The 25,744-nt window shown below is 37.6% G+C and overlaps 1 long non-coding RNA gene across 1 annotated transcript in view; it reads right to left on the bottom strand.

Moving 5' to 3' along the window:
- Positions 1 to 25,744, bottom strand: part of LOC128118621 (uncharacterized) — a 131,032-nt gene that overhangs the window by 59,789 nt on the left and 45,499 nt on the right. Inside the window, exon 2 of the long non-coding RNA XR_008221275.1 lies at positions 21,472 to 21,846. This is a non-coding gene — a long non-coding RNA (uncharacterized LOC128118621). The remainder of the gene's footprint in view (positions 1 to 21,471; positions 21,847 to 25,744) is intronic.

Below are 25,744 nucleotides of genomic sequence, written 5' to 3'. Positions count from 1 at the left end.
ATTTAATGTTTATATACCATCCTGGTTAAATTTTCATAGTTAGAAACCAATTACCTGTTTTAAGTCATTGGTCCTTCATTGATCAGCTTTTCTACTTTATGTAAGTAATTGGCTTCAGCATCCCTACTTGTAGTGACAATGATGATGATGTGAATATCATATTTTCTACACAGGGTGAGTTAACATAGATAAAGCACTAAGAACATCATACATACATGACCACATACATGTTGTCTGCAAGCTGTATCTGTCTCCTTTGGTGCTATAAGTTGAAGCCAAGATATCATACATACTTGGTAAGTGTGGTTGATATATTGTGCACCCCAATAAACTTATCTGGGGGTCAGAGAACAGAACAGCCACTATATTAACCATAGAGGTTAGGCAGTGGTAGCACATGCCTTTAATCCTAGCATTCTGGAGGCAGAGATCCATCTGGATCTCTGTGAGTTCAAGGCTACACTAGAAACAGCCAGGCATGGTGACACACACCTTTAATCCCAGCACTTGAGATCTCATGTCTTGCTTGGAAAAGACACATGCCTTGAATCCCAGGAAGTGATGGCAGGAAGCAGAAAGGTATATAAGGCATGAGGACCAGGAACTAGAGGACTTTTAAGCTTTTAGGCTTTTAGCAGCAGTTCAGCTGAGATCCATTCGGATGAGGACTCAGAGGCTTTCAGTCTGAGGAAACATGATCAGCTGAGGAGTTGGTGAGGTGAGGTTGGCTGTGGCTTGTTCTGCTTTTCTGATCTTTCAGCATTCACCCCAATACCTGGCTCCAGGTTTGTTTTTATTAATAAGACCCTTTAAGATTCCTGTTATATGGTAAGTGCTTTACTGCCAAACAACAGCCTACTTAGCTGGCTGTTTTTAAATATACAGTGTAGAAGGTTAGGTTAAAAAACACCAATCAATACTTCTAGGTCATTATTTTATTTCTAACGGTCTTGTTGACCATGCAATAATTCCACCATTTAGGTGACTTGCTGAGCCTTTCTGCAGCTTAGATTCGTGCGTGTACAACAGTAGTATGCACATCAAGAGTTATGTCAGGAGAACTGCTGTGAATTTCAGAAATAAAATATAAAGATTTTCATTTTATTCCAGGCAGTAACTAGTTACTGTATAAATACATTGGTGATGCTGTTATATTTTCTGAGCTCAACGGTCTCTAACACATGGGCAACTGATTTCAGAAGAATAAACTGTAAGTAGGAGTGTTTTCTTTCTGTCTACCCACTGGAAGCAACTCCAGAGGAACATATTGGGAAAAATTTGGAAATGTAGAGCAGCTGATTAAGCTAATGTTGCACCTCTTTATCAGTCTGTCCTGGCTAAGCATGAGGAAGCTCAGGCCAAATTCCTTAGCTCAGAATTCAAACCAGAGCCAAGGGAGTGATCATCCGTTATGCGGGCTAAGAGCGGTTAATACTCATTCACATATGATTTTCCTCCTTCCTAAGTGAGATTATTGCATTGAAACTGCTGTGTTCCCAAGGTCAATGAGAATCTTGATATTCGGCAGGTGTGTCTGTTCTTCAGGAGGCAGGACTCCGATGGCCTCACAGAGCTCAGTTGCAAGCCTTGGTTTGGAAGAAGAGAATTCAACTCTGTGTGAAGCACATACTCTATTTTTTAAAATTAAAAGAACAAAAGTACAAATATAAAGACTGATTACATTATTCTGGACACTTTTATCTAAAGACACAAAGCAGAACACACTTCATATGTTAGCTAACATCATTATGCTTGTATTGCATGGGTGCTTATGTGTTATTCATTGACAATTTTCAAGTACTTACTGACAGAAAAATATGTCTATTTTGTACATTTTCTTTTAAAGAACTCTGTTTCATCCTCTATTTGCATATGTAAAGTTCCTCTCTTGAAGGACAGGGATTTTTAAAAATAGTCTTATTCAGTAGTTTTAAGGGACCACTTTGTGACATTGAGCTAAAATAAGCAAGTCACACTTTTCTTTAATGTGCGCACCATTAATTGGAACCCTTGATAATTTTTAAAGAAAAATTTGAACTTGATTTTTACCCTTTTCTTCCTATTAAAAAGTATAAGAAAAAGAACACACAATGATCTACAAATATAACACCTAAAGAATGTTCTTTTATTTCAGTTTCCATTTTTTCATAGTTCTATTTTTTAAACAATGAATTTTATTTAGTCTTTTAATTGTACCATATGAGTCCAAGGGAGTAACTTTAAAATTGCTTTTAACATATATTGGATAATGTAAAGTACTGGGACTATTAGTTAGATGCTGCACTAAAGGATATTAAGCTAAATTTACAAAATAAGTCAGTTTTATAGACATTCATGATGGATTGTTGATTCAAATACTTGGTTTGATGTTAAATAATGCGAGCCTGTAAAATATTAATATGGAAGCTTAAGTAGCAATTGACTACCGTGTACCATGAAAATCACTTCATCAGGACCAGCAGAAACGCTTTGAAAACGCAGATTCTGAGTTCCTACCTTGTAAGTTCAGATTCTCTCAAGTTTGAACCAAGAACTATGGATATATCAAACAAAGCCCTAGGTAAGTTTGGAGCATATGGAGGTATGGAAAATAAGAGCTGAGCACCAGCATCTCCATTCTCTGGATTTCTAAGCCACGACTAAGTTATCTGTCAGTCAAAGCAGAGACATTTTTGTACAACAGATCTCATCGGCGGATGCACCTCAACTTGATGAGTTTTCAGAAAATGATTTTTCTGAACCAGTATCTGAGGGTGTCAATAATTCAGTTCACTGACCATGGGTTGCATGGCTGTAACAGCAGCTACTAGTGAGAATTGCTTGAGCTCAGGAGTTTGGGGTCAGCCTTGGCAACACAACAAAAACATGACTCAGAGATATATGGTGTTGGAGATATAGTGCTTGCCTAGGGTGCTCAAAGTCCAGATTCTTTCCCCAGCATCAGCGTCATGAAAACAAAACAGAAGCTCAGCTTTCCACCTTACTACTTGGAGCACATCATTCAGCGACTGAGCACTGGTTCAGATCAGCGTCTTCCTATGTCATGATTATTTTCTAACCTAGTGTTTCACTAAAATTTTCACCAGTCATAATTTTGAACACATCTAACTCCTCTCAGACTGGTGTAATAAGAGGAGTTGTCCAAATAATACTCTGCAAAATAGAGATTGGACAAGAAAGAAGCAATGAACAGAATAACTAGTGTGGGAAATACCACTTGTTAAATACAGTGTCTTTTAGGGCTTTAAGCAATATGAAATACAAAAGAGGGAGGAAACTTGGTAGGCAGGAGCCTGAAACCAGAAGGGTTAAGGTGAGCTTGAGACCTGTAGACCAGCAATGGTTTACTTCACTGAGGTTTGTAGAAGAGGATCATGGTCATGGCTGCCAAAGCTCTCGAGAGAATGCTGGTTATCTAGGGGGTAAATGCATTGTACCCCCAGGTGCTTCAGCTTATGCTAGGATTAGTGGTAGGAGAGAGAATTCACATCTGCCAGTGGTCATCAATAGGCCGCTGCTATGAATATTTTATTATTATTTTTAGACGTTATCATATATTTTCTATTATTTTATTTGAGTCAGAGACTTGCTCTGCAGCCGAAGGCTGTCTGTAGATGTATCCAACCTTCCCATCAAACAATAAACACAGAACCAATGCAAAGAAGAAAGCCAAGAGGTCAGAGCTAAGAGCCAAAACCTTACCCTTCCTCCTGCAGTGGTCCTACCTCTCCGAACCAGAGCTACCCCTGTGTTAAAGTCTTTATATAGAGTTCCTGTCCTGCCTTCTCATTGGTTGTAAACCCAACCACATGACCGCCTCCTCACAGCCTGTCTGTATAGGCCTCCAGGTTTTCCATGATTGGTATTAAGATTAAAGGCATGTGTATCCAATAATGGCTGTATCCCTGAACACACAGAGACTTACCCAGCTCTGCCTACTAAGTGCTGGAATTACAAGCGTACGCTACCACTGCCCTGCTTTCCTATGGCTTGCTAATAGCTCTGACCCCCGGGCAACTTTATTTATTAACATACAAATAACATTTTAATATAAATAAAATATCACCATAGCTGTCCTCTAATTAATGGTCCTCCTGCTTCTGCGTCCTGCATGCTGAGATGACAGGCATCCACCCTTGGCTGTAATCTGCTTTTTAAAATAATTTTTTAAATGTTAACAACTTGTATTTTAACTAGCAATAGTCAATTGGAGAGGTGTAAATGGATGCTGTTTTTAAAGTGAGGGCTAATTCGAAGGTTTTTTTTTTTTTTTCTCTCTTGAGTTTCTACACACTTTTCCCCTGCCTCCTAAGCATTGTTGGTTGGTTTTTGTGTGGAAACTGTGAAGGAGTCCTTGCAAAGCCGTGGGGAGGTTACAGTATTCCCGAGTATGCTTAGTCTGAAAAGTCTGGCCATCTAATCCAGGAGTTCTATGGAGAGGAAATTGCCTAGGCCAACTGCTTTCAACTAGAATCAAAACAGAGGTGGCCATGTGTTAATAAATTAAAAGTCAGAATGATTGAAATTATTAAGTAGAAAGGAGAGAAACTTAATATTAACCAAGTAAACTTACTTGATGACCTGGGCAAAGGGTCTGTTCTTTGCTTCAGTTTTAGGACTGTTCACTAATTTTTCAGCACAGGATTGTTGTATAATGGTGGCTTCATTTTTTTTTATATATTTATATTTAAATGATATACTCCTCATAATGGTGTTATAACTAATACATATCTCTATATAATTCTTCTTTCTCAGATTGTATGCTACTGTATTTCTGTACTTATATTTAATGAAAAGATTTCCATATTTAAAATAAATTATTTTATTTAGTATAAAAACATCCCAGTACAAGTTGTGGATTGGCAAGTAGAGGCTATGATTCAAGCATAAAGTTGTGAACAAGGACAGAAAAATCTCAGTTATTCAAACAGAATTTGAGAAAAGGTATTAGCTAGGGACATATACATAGTCAAAACTAGTATTGTATATAAGAGAAACTTTCTTGGAAGAAAAAGAGCTTTAAAATGATTCCAAGTACTTTTCTTTTCATTGTTAAAAAAACAATTTTATTAGAAGTACACACACACACACACACACACACACACACACACACACACACACACACACGGTGACCAGTTAAATAGTAAGCATTTACTTGACATATAATAACTTTCTAAAAAGAAAATACCAAGGTGCTGGAGAGAAGGCTCAGTAGTTAAGAGCACTTACTGCTCTTCCAAAGGACCTGGGTTCAATTCTCAGCACCCTCATGGCAGCCCACAACTGTCTGTAACTCCAGTGCCTGGGGATCTGACATCTTCACACCAATGCACATAAAATAAATTTAAATAGATTATTATTATTATTTTTTTTTTTTTGGTTTTTCGAGACAGGGTTTCTCTGTGTAGCTTTGCGCCTGTCCTGGAACTCACTTGGTAGCCCAAGCTGGCCTCGAACTCACAGAGACCCGCCTGGCTCTGCCTCCCGAGTGCTGGGATTAAAGGCGTGCGCCACCACCGCCCGGCCTAAATAAATTATTTTTAAAAAAGAAAATACCTGCAATTTCTCGATCCTAAGTGTAATACTCTGTGCTCTACATAATTGGAAAGTGTGTCAAATCATTTTAAATACTGAATGCCAATATTCTGTTTAATATTTTGTTTGTTCTTTGCAAGTTCTATACATTTATACAATGTGCATTGATCATATCCATTCATCACTACCTCCCCAACTCCCCCAGTGTCTCTGGCCCATCTTCCCCACAGCTTCATGTCCATTTTAAAGCTTTTGTTATTAGTCATCTCCTTAGTGCAATTAATGCTGTCTGTGTGCACATGTGTGTGTGGCCATCCATTAGGCTATGAACAACATACTGGTGTCTACAACCTCAAAGGACAGTGACTCTTAACAGCCTTCTTTAGTAGCCATCCACTCCCATTAGCTCCCCATCAGATGGAGGGGATTTCGGCTCAACCCTTGCTGGTTATTTGATTGGCTTGATCTTGGCTCCAAGTATTCTTATGATTAAGAGTGACTCAATGCTAGCATCTGTATAGTATCAGAGATCGAGTATGAGAGGGTAAGTGGTGAAAAGTTGACTTGAAAGTTTGATACAATTGAGTAAATTAATACAGGTAAAAAAAATAACTGAGTCTGGAAGAGTTATGGAGAGAGCAGCAAAAACTGGGGATTCCTTTACAAAAAACCCTGAATCTTCGGGGATGGAATGTGTCTTTCCTAACATAGCTATCTTCATGATAGCTTGTCTTTTCTTCCCTTTCATATATTTCCCCTTCCCCTTTCATTCTTTATTTTTATTATTGTTTTTAATCACAGCTCAAAAGAGAATGGGATTTTTTCTCTGTGGAAAGAAGCAGTCAGAAATAGATGTAGCATTTAGGTAACTAGGTGCTGGGCATCTACAATCTCAGCATTTTATTATGATCTTTATAAAAAAATGAGTCTATGTTTATTCCAGTCAAAACATTTAGTCACACTATATGCAAAATTGCATATAAATCCTAGATAAAGAATCTTGGATTGTTTTAGAATCTAAAAACTTGGGCCTTTACTTTTTTTTTTTTAGATCTTTAAAACAAAAGTTTACATTGTAATAAAACACCCATAAGATCTTGCCTGCTTCCTTCCCTGAGAACTCCATCTTGTTTCTCAGGAGCCATCACTTTGGTGTAAATGTCACATGCCTATGCACGTGGGAGGAAAAACCTGACCACATACCATTTTTGAAAGGAGCATTGGAACTATATTCAAGTTACCCACAGGCAGAGAAAACTGCAATCCAAGACTCCCCTGCGGTTCACAAGTGGGAAGGAGCAGTCCTTTGCCCAGAGAACTGTTTCTCATATGAGATGCATATATGTTGCATCAAGAGAAAATGAAATGAAAACCTATCCATTTAATCTCGACTCCAGCATTGGGTGTCTGATGGAAACACTGCCTTAGAGAGATAGCTTTCTTTTTCTCCTTTTCTTTCTTAAAGCAGGAGTTGATATCTGGAAGCTTCCAGTTTCAAGTTGTATCCCATTTAAAACTACAGCTGTCCTTTCTGATTAAAAAAAAAAGAAAAGTGAGAAGGAATTAGGCATCCATATACAAAATAACACTATGTTTTTATTTAATTACATGGGGGTTAATGATTGATGCTATCATTGCGATATAGTATTTTTTAAAGTTCATGATATTCCTGGAAAAATACCAAGCATGTCATTTTCAGTAGCTCTAAAGGTTACCAAAAAGAGTACTGCATAGGCACATAAGCCTGAAGAGAAAGAACAGAGATGATTGCCATGGTTTCTTAAACTGTCAATCAAAAGGGAGATTAATGAAAAAAGAAAAACAAAACAAAACAAAACAAAATCACATTCTCTAGTTCATCTGTCAGGGCATCATTCTCTTCATAATCACTTTTATTATAGTAACATTTAAAATTTTATCTGAACTCTTCCCATTTAATGTATTTTAAAGTTATACAGACTTAAATGTGACTTTGGTAAGTTATCCTTACCTTAAGTTTGTTGATAGGTACTTTTAAGACTCAATTAATATACTTTAAAAATATCAAAATCAAACATAATGTTTTAAAGTAACATTGGACTAGGTTTTTTTCAACATGATATATATCTAGATTTCATTGTCTTCTATATTTTTATAGTTAATCTAGGCTAAGTTATCTCTATTGTAACAACATGTGCAAAGAGATGGTAGATTTAGCAGACTGTCTTCAGGAAATACTGTGTTAATCAATATGATTAACCAATATAGATTTTGTAGAAAGTTTTGGGATTCAGAGTACATACAATGCTAAGATATTTTGTTCAGGAAAACATTTAATAATTTCAAACAAATATATTCATTGCATTAGAACACATGTACACTAAACTATTATGTTTATAAGTGCAATAGTTAACAGGCATATAGATGTGTTGGCAAATACTAGAAATGTGGAACTGAGTGAACCTCCAGACTTCCTTAGTACATTGTGTATATCCACTCTGTCATTTTGGAGGGCTGACGCTATCCCTGGGGTTGCATTTAAGAAGCTTATAGTTTACTGAAAGAAGAAAAGAATAAAACTTGGGCATTTCAGTAAGCAATTAGTATTATCATGATAGTCAGGTGTGTGTGGGGGGGGGCATGTGATGAGCAAGAATTCCTCATTAGAGCCATGCAGTCTCTAGAATAAGCCTAGGTCTTAAAATAGAGAGCCAGCATGAGCACTTACAACATGCAGTGGTCTTGCATTGATCACCCATGTAAGTGGAGTTCTCCTTTGGTAAGATTCCAGGAATATTTTTTTTTTTACTCTAAAAACATTTATTAAGCACCCTTTAAGTCCTAAAGATTGTACTCAGCGGGATTACAAGGATGAATAAAACACAGTTCTTATTCTCAGAGATACCTAAGAAAAACCACATGAAAGCTAATTATACTAAAAATGCCAATTACCCTAATGGGGCCATGCACAGGGCATTTAGGTACCATTTCTATGTTTTGTCCTGATTATATTAACAGTGAAATTACTCCCTTCTCTAATTGGCTTCTGATGAAGAGTTGTAATAGCCAGTATGGTTTTTATAATCAAAGGCAGTGAATCCAGTTCTGACTCTAGTACGGTTCTGATGTTTACCCAGTTGCATTAGCAGAAGCATGGGTCTGCTTTTGGTTCTGGGAAGTCTGGATTCAGCTGTGGCTGGACTCAGAGGATGTCATTCCCATCTCTCAAACTTTGCTTTCTTCAATGCTGGCTTGATTCAGCAGTGGGGTGTATTTGTGAGGAGACAGAAAAGGCCATTAGTACTTCCTACATTTATAGACCATGAAGCACCCACTATTTTGAAAGCAAATGAGTTCATTTCCTTCCCCACATCCAAGCATGTTGCTTGACACTAGAAGATCACATCCTCACTCCTGGCTAATCATTCAGTCTCTTCCAGCTCTCCACTCTGGTGCATTAGATCAGGGAAAAGCAAAGCCATATAAGATATACAAACAGAATCCTATCCACTGTGCAGAGGGCAATAGAATAGTTCTGTTACCGTGAGATGGGGGAAATATGGTACTATCAAAGACAAAAGAATCTTTCATTAAAATTACAATAAGTCTAGGACTTCCACTGAATCATGTTGCATCTTTGCATTCCAGCTTTTTTTTATTCACAAAATACATACCATTGTTGTGGAATATTAGTTTAACTATGTAAATATGAATTATGTTTGTTTATGTTATGGAATATTACTTCAACTATGTAAAGGTGTGTTGTATTTGTTTGTGCTGCATTTGTTTAATTATGTAAAGATGTGTTACATTTGTTTATGCTTTATTAGTTTAATTATGTAAAGAGGTGTTGCTGTTTCACCTTGCTTTCCTAAGGCACCTGATTGGTCTAATAAGAAGCTGAATGGACAGTAGCTAGGCAGCAGAGGATAGGTGGGGCTGGTGGGGAGAGAGAATAAATAGGAGGAAGAATCTAGGCTCTAGAGAAAAGAAAATAAGGGAGAAAAAGAGGAAGATGCCTGGGGCCAGCCAGCCAGACATAGAAGAAACAGGAAAAATAGGATAAACAGAATAAAAGAAAGGTAAAAAGCCCTGAGGCAAAACATAGATGAAGAGAAACAGGTTAAATTAAGTTACAAGAGCTAGTGGGACAAGCTTAAGATAAGGCTAAACATTCATAAATAATAGTAAGTCTCCATGTCATGATTTGGGGACTGGTGGTCAGAAAAAGCCTACCACACACCATAAGTGTTGAATTGTGTGAGGTAGGCTGTGATAAGGTTAAACACACAGAGAAAAGTGCTTAACAAGTAATATTATCCTATTGTTACTAATGGCAGAAATATGAGTTTGTGGTTAATTTCAGGTTAAAGAGACAAACATGTTGAAAAAGGTGGAGAGCAGATTCTCTCTTGCAAGTAAAACAAAATGTCAAGGCTGTGCAGAGTCTGCGTGTTCATGGGCTCTCAAAGCAGCTCTGGAAGTGGGGAACAGAGCTCATCACCTTCAGAATGAAGGATAAGCTGAGGCATAGGACAGAGTTCTCAGTGGAATTCCAGCCTAAGGGCTAGGAAGGGCACCTCCCTATTCCTTCTCAAGTATACTCACAGCATTAATGTTTTGGAGGCATCAGAAAGAATGCCTATGCGGGGGCGTGGCTTCTTCTGCACCTTGCTAGAGCACATATTTTAGCATGGACAAGGCTCTCATTTCCACTCCTGATATGGCAAAGGATGGTCTATTCAGGAAAATTCTATTCAACTGAGTTGCTAACTTAAGCTGTAACAATGCTTATCCCCCTTTTCCAGAATGTTATGGAATGATTTCATTTTAGGTAAACATAAATATAGACTTTTAAGTTTCCTCACATGGCCCTCATCACCCACAAACTTGGGGTGACCATGCAAAGCAGCCGCCAAGAATCTGGCATGGATCCAAGAGGTAGATGTCTGGCTAACACATGTGCAGGAAATCTCTCCTTTGCTACCCCCTCAGCTTGAGAGTAGGGCTCATCAGTAGTCTATGGCCTGTGGTTTAAATCTGGGCTTTACTTCTACAATTTTCTTCTCATAGGTTTTCTCATTTCTAACTTGTCTACAGGCCATCTGTTCAAGATGCTGCTCACAAATAATTTTTCTTGACGGCTGCCATAACAGTAGGGGGAATGCTGAGTCTGGCTGGGTTGCCCTTCTGGGTGGAGCCTTTTCTCTATAGCTATCAGCTGGGACAGGGCAGCAGTCAGTTCTCAGTTCCTGTCAAGAATCTTGATGGATGATGTCTGGTCTCATTAAAAAGAATATCCTTCAATGGCTTGTGCTTCCATTTGCACAGTTTTCTTTAACATGTCAATTAAAGAAAGAAAACTACAAGAAATGATTTGTAGAAAGAGTGATGCACCAGAAATGTTGGACTTCTGCATTTTTTTTTTTACTTTAAGTATCTTTCATTTCTCAGAAAGGTTAACACTGAACTAGACTTTCTAGTGTTCAATAAAACAGTATTTTATTTTGTGGACTTGGTGAGTGTGTGTGTGTGTGTGTGTGTGTGTGTGTGTGTGTGTGTGTGTGTTTAGGTACTGACTCTTCCAGAGACAGACAGTTTAGCTGTTGTGCCCACTGCTTATTGACACAATCTTCAGAGGTGATAAGGTGAAGGTTATTTGTATCTCAGTCCTCTCATACATAAAGAGAGAGTGAAAAACGTGTAAAAAGGGGCTAGTGTTCACAGATCCTATAATGCATCAAGATACACTTTGCTTTCTATCCTTTACATTGTCTGGCTCCTTCCCACTCTCATGTGCCCATTTGAGAGATGAATTTTTCTCAGTTTTCTGAGGAGTTTCTGCATTTTGTATTGTGTTTGTAGAATGCAGTGAGTGGCACATTGGACTCATTGAAAAATGAATGAAACAAAACAATCTAAATTCTATTGTGTTATGAGTATGGGTCCTTTCTTTTCAATTTATTGTCCTTGGGAGAGGAATAGTTACACTTTTCAGTGTACCAAGATACATAGGCAAGCTCATTTGTAGCTTTTTCTACATGCTGTCTGGTGTTTCAATATGTGGAGATGGTTACAGAGTTATTTTTATCTCATTATTTTTCTAGAAGAACACATATTCTGTTTAATGGCACCCCTATCTTTTGGAATCACAGAATAATTTTCTCCTCTTGTTCTTTCAAGAAGGAAATTGTCTTTAAATAAAATAAGAACAATTTCTGAGGGAAAAAAGAAAATAATTGTATTTCTCTTTATTTCAGGACATTAATACCATAAATGAACATATGTGTATGTCTATATGTGTTCATGTATATAAATTGTACATTATATATCTATATCTATATAGTTTACTTTGATTTTTGTGACATTGGGCAATAAAGTCAGGGCCTCACACATAATGATCACATGCTTTACCACTGAGTTACACTCTAGCTCCATGTGTCTATATTTATATGTAACTATTGTTAAAGTATGTACACCATTTTATGGGTCTAATATGAAAATATGTTTTTCTATCAAGTACATGTGATATTTGAAGTTGATATTTGTGTCAAACTATTAAATAAAAATTGTAGTTTTCGTGAGAACTCTTACGGAAAGAAAATCGCAAACTCAGACAGAGCACACCAAACAGATCTTTTCAATGTTGTACATGACTTCTATATTCTGAAAAAGTTACAAATCTATAATAAAATATCGATATTTATTTAATAGTATAAATTAAATAAGTTTTGAGATAATGTAATAGCTATATAATGAATATATATTTCAGCTTAAATAAGAATCTTTCCCTTGGTTTGGGAAATTCTTTTTCATAACACAAGCATTTTTTTTTATTTCACCATTTTGGTCTTCACATTGTTTTTGATGTGATATTTGATGATAGTTATTAAAGAACATAAGTTAGGGGAGTCTGAAGAAGCACAGGAACTCGGGCATGAAAGAAGTGGTCTGGGAGATCCCCCACTGCAAGGGTGGCCATATGTCATGCAAGTTTTCTCCCTTGCTGTCAACACATGCTGTTTTGTTCTTTACCTCTGACCCACAGATTTGAGGAACATGATAAGGAAATATAATTGTGTTCATTATTGAAAATTTATTTTATTTTTTTCACCAGAGTGAAATATATAATTTATGATGGTTTCATTTCTGACAAAATATAACTCCATTTATATCTCTACAGACAAAGGTCTACTAATGATAGTTTTCTTTGTGGAGTGAGTTAAGTAGAACTTTCCTTCACTGTTTATCATTGATTTTTTTAAAAAACCCATAACTTGTATGAATTCTACAATCTGAAAATGTTGTAAGTTAGTAATAAGTGTCATATTATCTTTGTGACTTTGTTTAAACTTTAATGATATGATTCTTGTAAGCATCTGTATCATCAACATTAATAAGCCCTGAACATCGCTCTAATGTGTTTGGGGTAAATAGGATACTTGTGTGATGATTTACCTTCAAACCAGGATAGTGTTGAGAGAGAAATAGGTACTCATGGCAACTGGAATGATGCTGTCCCAGGAAAACCGGGGCATATGAAAATATGACCATTGGTCAAATGAAATTAAATGCTAATAAATGGACATAGCAAAGCTTGTTAAAATTTGTCATGATAAATATTATTTAATTTAAAAATTTCTGAAAATGAAAAAATTCCATTTAAGTATTGTTTGTTTCTTAAAGTAGATATATGAGAAATGTCCACCATCTAGTTGGAATATAGGAAAATTCTGTATAGTGTGGATGAGTCCAACTCAGGTCTGCAGAGGCTTCATAACTGAGGCACCCAAAGGGCCTCATTTCACCTGGATTGTCTTTGTTTGTTTTCATCACAACATCACTAAGGACCTGGGAATACCACTGAGAGTGAGGCACAAAGCTGGGGGCTTTGTCGAAATTTTCCTCTTAGGAATGAAAACTTAGCTGACATCGTCTGCATCTATCCTGTTCTTGCACTGAAAATCTGCTGATATAATTCATCTGTGTAGGAATATTTACCATCCATAAAACAGAGGGAGGAGGATTAAGGAAGCAAGTGGAGTGATGGTGAGGTACATAGTTCCAAGACAACCTGTGAAGTAAATGGTAATCCATTGTTTTTGATAGTATGCTTGATGCTAACCCCGAAGCCGAAAAGCAATGCCTGATATATTATACTTGAAAAGCCTTTTTAAACTAATTTTTTGCTGTTCAGTAGTAGTACTTATCAAGTATTAAAAAAAAACAAATCAGATGTCTCTTGGATGCAATAAAAACTAAAGGTTTAAAAAAAATTAAAGGTTCAGAAAGAGGGAGAAATTTAGTGTGAAGGTACCCTATCAAATTTGGTTCCATGTGTATATACCCATACACAGAATCATTTGTCAAAATAATAGCCCATGTATCAGATACATGGGACCTTTTAAGGCTCAGTAGATATGTTTATAAGATGGTGACTGCCATTTTAAATCTAGAAACTGCTGCAAGCTGATTGGTCATTTTCTCATCTCAAGAGAAGTTGGAAGAGCTGATCAGAGATGTTATTGGCTGATACTGCTACTGCTTCTGTACAGAAAGTTTGCAATAAAAAAATCAGTATATTCAAAATTGTTCTTTGTAGAGATGTTGTCTTGTGCTTGGAAGATTAATGGAGAATTCATCATCTACTGTTTATTAAAGATACCACAATTCTATAATATTTTAATTGTAAGTAAGTTCTTTGACATCCTAACTAATGGTTCCTGGTAAATTAATAAAAGCCGTGTATTAAGTTTAAATCCCAGATAAGGTAAAGATTGCCATTTTAATATCTCATCCATATCCTTTATCTTTCTACAGGGGCTTTCAGGCCAGTAGTTTTAATATCATGCATGAATGAAGATGCTCTTTTTTAACTCAAATGGTGGCAAAGAGTTTTTCCTTTATATTAGCAGGCAATCAATTCCAATAGCTTTTTAATGCTTTCTTAAAGAATCAATTTTAAAGCAGCCGCTCTTCAGGGGACCCTCTTAAACTTCTTCACAGCCGGTCTCCTAATTTTCTATTACAATGCAATCTACAGCAGCTACAAAAATAATGCAGATAATGTTTGCTGGGTAATGATTTCCAATTTCCCCATCCCATGTACCCTGTTATTAGGAGGATCATCTTGGTTGTGTAAATTAATTTTCAATTCACTTCAGGGGAACATTACAATGATTTATTCAACACTGGTATTGAGGAAAGTGTTGGGAGGGTTTTAGCAATCTGAGAAACAAATCAATTGTTTCTGGTTATCACCATGTTAAAAGAGGAAAGAAAAGGAGGACAACCCAAAGAATCACCTGAACATTTGCATCGACTGTTTCCTGAACACCATCACCATGATATGATACTAGGCTGTCACTTGGTAATACACAAACTTAGCAAAAGGATACTGTGTGTGACCCACAGTTTAGAGTTAAAGATATGAAATAGGCAGACCTATTCCTTCATAAGGTATTTCAGTCACATTTCTTTAATTCAAGACAACTATTCATTTGTTTTTCATTGGAAGAGAGAAACATCACATAGGCTTATCATCAAGATATTTAGGAATGTATATATGTATATATGTATAAGTATATATGTGTACATGCATATACATGTGTACATGCAAGATATTTAAGAATATGTATATTTATATATACATGCATATACATGTATGCATGCAATAACAATTAGTAAAAAATGGGAGGCCACGAATTTGAAGGCAAGTGGGAAGGGGTATATGGGAGGGTGTAGATGTAACCAACGGTCTTATCAAATAAGAAACACAGAGCCAATTCAGAGAAGAAAACCAAGAGGTCAGAGCTAAGAGCCTCACCCTTCCTGATTCAGGGATCCTCTCCAGCCAAGAGAGCTCTCCGAAAAGGACCTACTTCCTGTGTGTCTGTCTTTAAAGTCTTCCTGTTCTGCCTTCTCATTGGTTGTAAACCCAAACATGTGACTGCCTCGTCACTGCCTGAATGTACCACCCTCCAGGTCCTTAAAGGCGTGCGCCACCGCCGCCATGCACTTGCTATGGCTCCAATAGCTCTGACCCCCAGACAACTTTATTTATTAACATACAATTAAAATCACATTTCAGTACAAGTAAAATACCACCACAGGAGGGTGTGCAGAAAAGAAGTGGAAGGGAGATACGTTGTAATCATAGTATGATCTCAAAAAAATTAAATTTTTTTAAAATAATAGATTTTTAAGTGTAGAGTAGCCATCAAGGTAGTATGTTATAAAAGTGTCAAACAAACGGTCATATCAGTATGTTACAACTACAAGAAATAACTTTTTTATCATAATTTATCTAATACAAATCATTCCAGGATTGCACATGTTCAATTACTATTACATAAATGTCATTCCCTGTAAAAGTTTTCCTGACCTTGTACCCTAATTAGCTTGTAGGTGTACTGATCATTGGAGTAAAATTTAACCACACTCATGTGTAAATGAGACTCACTATCCCCATCTACTTACCTAATCCCTCACCTTCATTCAACAAACTCTGTGACCCTATGCCATGCCCTATCACAAGCGCTGTTGTGGAAGCCAGAGTGTGTGGAGAACCACAGAAGCCCCGAGTGAGTGTGCCAAGAATGGATGAAGAGCCGACTGAATGTGCATTGTCGACATGGCCAATGAAGTGACGTGAGTTTAGCATGACTCCTGGAACTAGACTCGTGTAGAATACAGTTTATGCAGACATAGCATCATCATCAGCAACAACAAAGAAACAAATTGTAATCAGAGCACACAGAACAGGAGAAAAATCTTGGCCTGATATACTTCAAACAGGGGTCTAATATCCAGAATTTACAAATTTATAAATTAAACACCCAGAACTCAACAAATGAGCTAACAAAATGAACAGATAGTGCTCAGAAGAAACACAAACGATGAATAAGTATTTAAAAAAACCTTTTCAATATCCTTACTCATCAGAAACACAAATTAAAACTATTTTGAGATACAAAATACTGAGCAGAATGGCTGTAAGGAGTCTGAGAACAAATGCTGGCCAACATACAGGGCAAAAGGAACCCCAATTCAATGGTAGAAAATAGTGGAGCCGTTATTAAAATCAGTATGAAGGGTTCTCAAAATGTTAAAAAGAGAACTACCATATGACCCACATAGACATTCCTGGGTGCTGCACTCAGAACTTCACATCCTACCAGAGAGATACTGGCACATCCATGTTTATTGTTGCTTTATTCATGGTATCACAGGAATGGAATCTGCCCAAATCTTTACCAATAATGAATAAATAATGAAAGTGTGATCTCTCTCTATCTCTCTCTCTATGTCTCTCTCTATCTCTCTCTCTATATATATATATAGATATAGATAGATAGATAGATAGATAGATAGATAGATAGATAGATAGATAGATATTCATATGTGAAGGAGATATCAAGGATAGCAGGGGAATGGGGAGATAAGAAGAAAAGAGATTCTACTAAAACACAGTTTGTTGTAAAATGCCACTGTGATACATAATACTTTGCATGCTAATAAAAATTATTTTAAAGAAAGGAAACTTCTCAGTCTGGGGAAAAATTGCCAGTAAGTGTCCTGGATTAGAATATATGACAGCAGGGGAGAGGTACAGGAAGATTCAAAAGCTTGGGTTTGATTTGGAAGTCTGAATTTTTATGAATCTGATAGTATTTTAGAAAACTGTTCAGAAATTTCCTGTTTCAGTATAATATTTTTAGAAATAGCACACAAATCTATGTCCTTGGCCTGGTGCTGTTTCCAAGTCAGAATCCTGCTTTTCTCTCATGTGTGATGTGATCTGGTGAAGAGATTATGCACACACAGTTTGTGCTAACCCAACAAGTGCAATAAAGCCTGGATCTACTATAACCACAGTAGCTGCGTACTCAAGAGTCATAGGCTCATCTGCAGGCTGAGGATACTCATCCTCTCTAGCTTTATCATGATCTTTTGAGGAATGGGGGAGAGAATGTATCCCTGCTCTATTAGGGTGCCTGCACACCTTAGCTCCACAAATTTTTTTTGCACATAGACATACATTTAGGTCAGATAAACGGGCAACAGAAGTTTGAAAGTAGTGTTCATCCAGGGTTAAGTTTGTGAAATTGTCAACCTAGCTCCGACATGTTTAAATGCCACAGGCTTGGCAATGGCGTGCTACCCAGGATGGAGGGATCCCTGGCAACTAGAAACCCTGGGTATAGAAAAGTGATTTTGCTAAAGATCTACAGGAAGGTACTCAGGGTTATCTCTGAAGAGCTTGCTTGGATCAGGATCCTCTGGTTAAGAACTTTGTGTCAGTAGTCAGACCATAGCTTATATCTCTTTCTCTTTACAGTAGCTCATTGTAAGAGCCACCATCATAACACATAGAGCCTATCACCTTTGTATGACTAGACCTCTCCCACCCTAACCTAAGAATTCTAACACTGCAGGCAGAGAGAGCTACAAGAGAAAATGCCAGAACATTAGGAGCTGTAACCTGGGCACCAATGCTCTGTCTTCGAGTTTACGATCTCAGGGAAGCCTGAGCTATAAGAATTCAAACAAGTCCATCATTTCTATTATCAGGTGTACCTTGACCTGTTGACCCATTGTTTATAGCCCTGGATAATTGCTGGAATCAATACCTTGAAGAAACCCCTTGGACTGAGAGAAACATAGATGGTTGTATCATCCCTTTACAAAGTCAATATCAGGATATTGTCCAATATACTACATTGAAACATGTGCAAAGTGACAATCATAGGTACTCTGTATTCTCTCTTGAAGCGCTCCACAACACAAATCTGAAGAAACTCTGCATGTTCATGTATGTATCGCCTAGGTTGAGATGTTCCATAGCAGTGGAAAAGCATTTTAATGCTTTAAATTGTGCTACTGTTAAATGATGTTGTGGCAGATAGAAGTGTTGTATATTTGAACATTTCATTTATAAGAGTTGATGGTATAGATTTTGAAATGTCACCAGTTTGCCTGCATGAATTGGAACATCTATTATCAAAGTTGTCAAAAGAGAAGAGCCTATCACAATGTTAAAGGACATGCAAACTACTTTTGTTAATCTCCTGACTCTTGTTGAGTTTTAACAACACACTGACAGCTTGAGTTGGAAGCAATCACACCTAAATGTTCTCTCCGTGCGGGAGACATTACCGTCACTTTCAGATCCTTCAAATCTGTGTAAAAATGAAATCTGCCTGCAGGTTTACTAACGCTTCATGTGAAAATGGAGATGTGGATTGTCACCTCATTTGTAAGGAAATTTATGATGGCCTGGTGTAAAAATGTAAGCTGCAGCCTCAACAACAGTCACTTAGGAGGCTTCAAAGACAGGCTCAAACAAGAGGCAGTCACCATCCAGTTCCACTCAACGGGAGGGTAGATGTTTTTCCCACTAAATTAGGAAGATAACTGGGAAGTAATCCAACTTAAGAACAGATCAGTGCTGACAAGACAGCACAGCAGGCAAAGGTACTCAAGTCTTATAGACGAATTTCTAAACGGTCTTATTAAATAAGAAACACAGAGCCAGATACAGAGTTAAAGCCAAAGAGATCAGAGCAAGAGCCACCTAGCTTTAGCTTACGACCAGCAGTAGCTTCCCCCAAGAGAGAGTTTCTTACTGTCTGTCTTGTCTTTTTATTGCCTTTCTGTTCTGCCTTCTCATTGGCTCTAAACCCAACCATATGACTTCCTCGTCACTGCCTGTCTATACAGAACTCCAGGTCTTTATGGTTAGTACTGGGATTAACTAACTTTATGGTTAGTACTGGGTTTGTGTCACCACGCTTGGCTGTGTCCTTGACCACACAGACTCTGCCTGCCATGTGATCGGCTTAAGGGCGTGTGCTACCACCGCCTGACTCTGCTCAATGGCTCACTATGACCTCTGATCTCCAGGCAAAGTTTATTTATTAACATACACATAAAGTCACATTTCAGCACAAATAAAATATCACCACAAAGTCTGATAAACTGAGTTTGATCACAAGGATTTACATGAAAGAAGGGGAGAACTGATTCCTAAGTCTTGTCCTGTGACCAACACATGTATGCTGTGGTGAAGGCATACACACACACACACACACACACACACACACACACACACACACACACACACACACGCACACACACTCAGTGTAATGCTTTAAAAAATATAGATCGTTGCATTCTTGAAATTCTTTCTGAGAAAACTTGAGGATGCCACAGACAGAAATTCAAGCTCCAGACACTGATGGCAGACTTCTTGACGCACCCCTTAAGCTCCTCGGTGGGAAAGAACTGCCTTCCATTTCAGGACACAGTAGATGGTGAAGCCAGTGGATTTCACAAACAATGGGACAGAGACTCGACCTGCACCTCTCACAAGTAATCGTCTTTCTTATTGAAGGATCAACTATAAAGTTATAGCAGGAGTTTTTAACTGAATCATGGTTAATGAGCTGTCTAAGGAAAGAATAATTCTAGTTAACTGTTGACATAAAAGTCCCTCACAACTCAGTTGCCCAATAACCTGAATAATAGTTGAAGTAAACTTTAGAAGTAGCTGCTTAAGAGAGACTTTAACATTAAGGGGGAGAGAAAATAAAGCAAAATAAACATAAAAAATAAATCACATAGGCCAGATTTCTGAATCTCCTTTTCTTGGTTAAATTCTTATGTTTCTATCTTACAGCCGATCAGATTGAAATACAAGCAGGACAATGAACGATCAAATCTAGAATGAAAAGGAATTAGTCACAGGTAGTAAATAGATAATACTAGTCATTTTCAAACTGGTGTCATTTACCTAGTGTAAGTGGGTGCAGCAAGGAAAAAAGATAGAGTCACTCTTTATGAAAAGAAAGGAACAGTTTAAAAAACAAATAAAAGAAAGAAAAAAGTAAAATAACCCTCCACCCCACTCCGGCCCCTCCTGCCTGGCTTCTCCAGAGAGTAGAGGGCAGCACCAGGTTAGAGCCTGTTGTGTTCAATAGGGGTAAGTAATGGAGAGAACACAGCTCAGACTCTGAAGAGGCTGCGTGGCTAGTGTGAAACGCTGCCAGGCAGGGGAGACACTGTCAGCTGCAACTTGAAGCATTCAGGTCTAGACTGCTGAGGTCAAAAGTGAACGGAGGGCAGGAGTGCTCACCAGCCGTGAAGGGCTTTGGAGAATTGCTTTAGGTTTCTGCTTCCCAGTTAAATAAACCAAGTTTCCTAGGAAAAGCAATCCCGAGTGGGACCTGGGCCACCTCCCTAAAATACTGCCACCACCACTGCCATTTGACATCTGCTTTGCGGACCTAACATTCAGGATTTCAGAAAAGCAGAGTATGAAGTTTTGATTCACCTTGTTAAAAAAAAAAAAAAGATAACTTTTCTTCTTAGTACATGTGAAAAATTTTATAATTACCTGTCAATCAACAACAAAATGAACCTAGTTCTGCTAAAAAAGTTAATCATTCTTAGTTATTTTTATACACCACTTAGAACCATTCTCATACTTAATAATACCATAGCTAAAATCTCTCAACCATTTAGTTCTGTTATTACTGTGAACATGCTAAATTCTTAATTTTTAATATATAAATATATAAATATTTATATATTTAATATATAAATATTATATAAATTTAATATATAAATATATAAAAATGTTGAAACACCTCAAAACAATTATGAGGTTGGAAACATCGTTCTCATTTTAAAGATGAGAAAACTGAAGCGTGGAGAGAATAAGACCTTTTCTGGAAATCATCCAGGTAGTAAACACAGAAACCATGATCTGTAATATTGGTGTCCACGTTCTTAGCTGTAGTGCTGTGATACCCATGTTTACATCTAAAATATTCAGATGTGTGTGTGTGTGTGTGTGTGTGTGTGTGTGTGTGTGTGTGTGTGCATCTATATGTCTTTATATGGCTACACACAGATACACACAGAATATGTAATAACACGGTAATTTTAGGTTACCTGTTGTTCCCTTGGGGTCCCATTGCCCTGTAGAGAAGGTAGAACTCGTATCCCGTGGTCACCTTTCCCATGTGGCTTTAGCTCACAGATGCCGTGTGTAGACACTCTATGTGACCGGAAGAGGGATAGAGGGGACAGTGTTCTAGAGAGGTGGTTGCAGCCAGATGCATAAACAGATGTGAAGGTCATAGAAACCCTTGAGAAGGGTGCCTTTCTCCGTACCCAGAACACTCATGAAAGCTTTCTGGAGACTCGGCAGATTGTAGAAGCTTCTACGAGACCAGTCTGCTTCTGACTTTCCCACTTAGTAGGTGGAGACTCCTTTGGCTTTCTGACCTCTTTAGAGACCCTCGATCCCTTTGTTGTTCGTCACATCTGGAACGCAAAGAACACCATTTCATTTCATGAGCACAGTGAACAAAATCACGAGGCAGTTTAACCCAGAGGTTAGGAATGTCAGCTGTCCTCAGACACATGTAGCACTTTCAATGGGATAAAGATGAATCGATGTATCCAAATCTTAACTTATCCATTTGCAAATTATGGGCAGCAAATGTCTTACTTTTCAGTGTCTTATGAACGTTGAAAATACCGGGCTGTGGATTGAGTACAGTACTGGATGTTGTCGCTGTTACAATGACTTGTGTGCCATCGCCTCTATAAATACAAGAATTTAATGCTGAATTTTAACTCTGCAAGTTAAGTGGAAACTAAGGTAATTTGATGCAATCTATTTTTCAGTGCATTTTAATGAATAAATCATTTCCCTAAAATAGGAAAGCAATGTGGGTTCATTGTAAAAAGTTAAGAATATGGAAATGTATAAAATCTGTAGTGGCATCTTCCCCACTTAATATCAACCGTTTATAGTTTTGTACCTATTTTTATACATTTTTTTATCCATTTATATGTTTATAAGAAGATCAAATCATACTTGCCTTTCCTACATTTTTAACTTAAAATAGTTATATAGCTAGTCAAATAGACTTATATAAGCTAGTCCTAACTACTTCAGTAGAATTTTTGTACTCTTTTATTATTTCACAGTTCACATACACTGCAATTTGTTAATATCCCTCCATTGTCCTCTCTTATCTCACTCCCACTCCAGAGGAACCATTTTCCACTGACTTTTGACTTCCTGATGCTGAGCCTGCTCCCCCATAGTTATTTGGTTTTAAAAATCACTAATTTTGGAGGGCACACAGCTAGCTCTGCTGTAGAGAGCGTGTCTGATGTGTGAGTCAGGGTGATATCAGTTCCATAGGCAATAACCTCAAGTCACCTTCAGGCATGCATGGTAGTCCACCATATCTCTTCTCAGTGAGTGCTACTGATTTCCAAGTTAGCTCTTCTATGAAAATGTTTCCACCAGCATCCATGAAGCTTTCAAAAATCAAATAATTTTAGATTACTAGAATAAGAACTTGAGCCTGTGGTTTTATGGCACATTAAATGTGCATTTTCAGTTTTAGATCATATTACCAAGTGCCCAAAAGGATGGTGCAATAAGTTCCTACATCCAATTGGAAAATAAAGAAATGTTTGTTTCCATAACCTTATGATAAGTTTTGGAGAGTAAAGGCAGAGCTATCATTCTGTTCATACTATTAGGTTCATAATGATTAAAATGTCTCATCAAATTTTTGTCCAATGTTCATCATCTTCAGTGAGTCTCTGATAAATCCTGGATGATGGTCAGGGAAATCATCTCATGATCATGCTGTGGGCTAGGAATCTCTGTTCAAGGAGAAAAAAAAAATCATGTGCTTCAGGTGGCAGCCTCAGGCATGACAGACCTGACAGACCTGACACATGGTGAGAACCAGCAGGATCCTGAGGTAAGTTTCTGTTCAGCTATGGGATGTTCTAACCAAATGGCAATAAGATGTCAGCATACTGAGAATATAAGGGTTCTTTTTCCTAGAAATCTAAAAAGAGCCTTAAGTACATTGACTCTTATTTATTTGAGGCACCAAAGTTATATTCTAGATATTAGTAAAGAGGTAATATTTTAACCTGGAAATCGTCTATCACAAGAAAAAAAGTGAATGATTTGAGCCCATAAATTAAAATGCTAAGTCTTTGAATGAGACTAAAATTTTATGCATACTCAAATAATTTTCATGGGTTTTAAACAATTGGATGAACAGAGCTCTTATGTGGAATCATTTCCATTTAGTTTAAGTTATGAAACTACGTGTTCATTGATTGGTGGCCACAAGAGAAAGCAGACTCACTCACTGTCCTGGACCATTTCATAAATGTGAGGTGGGACCATCGTCTGTAACTATATACAGGACCCCTGCTTCAAGACTCATGTCTACTGATTTAGTATAAATTAAAAGTTTAACAAGGGCCAAAGCTGCTTTAGGCTGTTTGAAATAGGAAGTCAATTTGTTAAAAAGGCAATTCTGTGCCCTCTAATTATGGTAGAAATACTGTGTGCAGCCAAGGTTGAGATCCCTTATTTAAAAGTTATATGTCTAGGACATCACAAGAAGGTACAATGAAGGTCTTTTCTTCCTTTTTTTTCGGCTTAATATTCTCAGATTTAACATTTTTTTCTATAGAGTTCTTTAACGGATTCTCTATACATCCAATTAAAAACAGATCTAATAAAAGAGCTCTAGGGTCGCAAAGGATTTTGGGCAAGATATTCCTAGTAGACTGATATTAATTTGACTTTGCTAGCTCTCTGCTAAAATTAATTTGAAGACTGTGGGTGTCAGGAGAGGACTATGGGAATAGACTTTGCAAGAAAAATCTTGTCAATTTTAATTTAGAACGTTTTTACAAAAAATGTAATTTAAGTGGTAGAAATACATAGTTAAAAGATTATACCTTTGTAGAAAAGGAGATCCATTTAAAAACTACTTTTCATAGACTCCAAATAAGAGCCATTATAAATGTTAGACACACCATAAAGCATCAGCATAGGTTTACCTTTTTGTGGCAGCCTAGTGCCTGGCTTTACCTCCAGCATGACAACTCACAAGGACCGTCCCAGTTGCAAAAGGTACCTGTTGAAACTGTATCAGAGTTCACATTCTCCCTCAGCACAACATGTTTTGCTCATCTTTCAGAAGTATTTGCCATGGAAGAGAACTTCTCAGTAGCATTACAGACATAGACGTCAAGTCTCAGAATCTTGGAAATATGATTGCACAGATTTCACACTTAAGGTACTGGAGACAGGCTGGGCTCTGTCTCTGCCCATGTGATGTCAGCACATGTCCATGGAATTCTATGGAATTTCTCTTCACATTTTTTTTTAACTATGCCTTCAGGCTTCGAGAGACCAAGGTAGGAAAAGTCAGTGGGTTTTTGTTGTTGTTGTTGTTGTTTGTTTGTTTTCTTGTTATTGTTGTTTGTTTTGTTTTGTTTGTTTTTATTCTTTTTTAAAGAACCTTTATTTAAGAATGCCTCTTTAGGCCAGGTGTGGTGGTGCACGCCTTTAATCCCAGAACTCTGTGAGTTCGAGGTGAGCCTGGTCTACAGAGTGAGATCCATGACAGGCACCAAAACTACAGAGAAACCCTGTCTCTGAAAAACCACACACACACACACACACACACACACACACACACAAAGAATGGCCTCTTTAGTCAGTATCACTGGCTAAGGTTTTGGGTGCATAAATCCAAACTATCAGGGAATAAAGCATTGTCGTTTTTAATTCTGAGTGTCTTATAATTCCTAAATTCTCTTGGGCACTTGGTGCAGCTGTTTATTATCTTTTTAATTTTTTAAAAAATTTAATTTATGTATTTATTTTACATCCCGACTGCAGTTTCCCCTCCCTCCTCTCCTCCCATTTCCTTCACCCACCTCTCCTCCACACTCTCCCTTAATCCACTTTTCCTCTGTTTCTGTTCAGAAAGGGGGGGGGAGGTGTCCTATGAGCATCAACAAACCATGGCATATCTAGTTGCAATGGCAACACTAAGCACCTCCCTTTGTGTTTAGGCTGGACCAGGCAACCCAGTTTGAGGAATAGGTTCCCAAGAGCCAGCTAAATAATTAGGGACAGCCCCTTGCTGTGGGATGTGCTGTATGTTAAATGTGTTGCTCTGATTGGTTAATAAATAAAACACTGATTGGCCAGTAGCCAGGCAGGAAGTATAGGCGGGACAAGGAGAGAGTAGAATTCTGGGAGGAGGAAGGCTGAGACAGAGATGCTGCCAGCCACCATGATGAGAAGCAGGTGTTAAGATACTGGTAAGCCACAAGCCATGTGGCAACTTATAGATTAATAGAAATGGGTTGATTT

This window comes from Peromyscus californicus, unplaced genomic scaffold (assembly GCF_007827085.1).
Source record: "Peromyscus californicus insignis strain IS unplaced genomic scaffold, ASM782708v3 Scaffold_22__1_contigs__length_63687245, whole genome shotgun sequence".
Lineage (NCBI taxonomy): Eukaryota > Metazoa > Chordata > Mammalia > Rodentia > Cricetidae > Peromyscus > Peromyscus californicus.
Note: the sequence above shows the minus strand (reverse complement) of the source record. Positions and strands in the feature narration are given on the sequence as shown.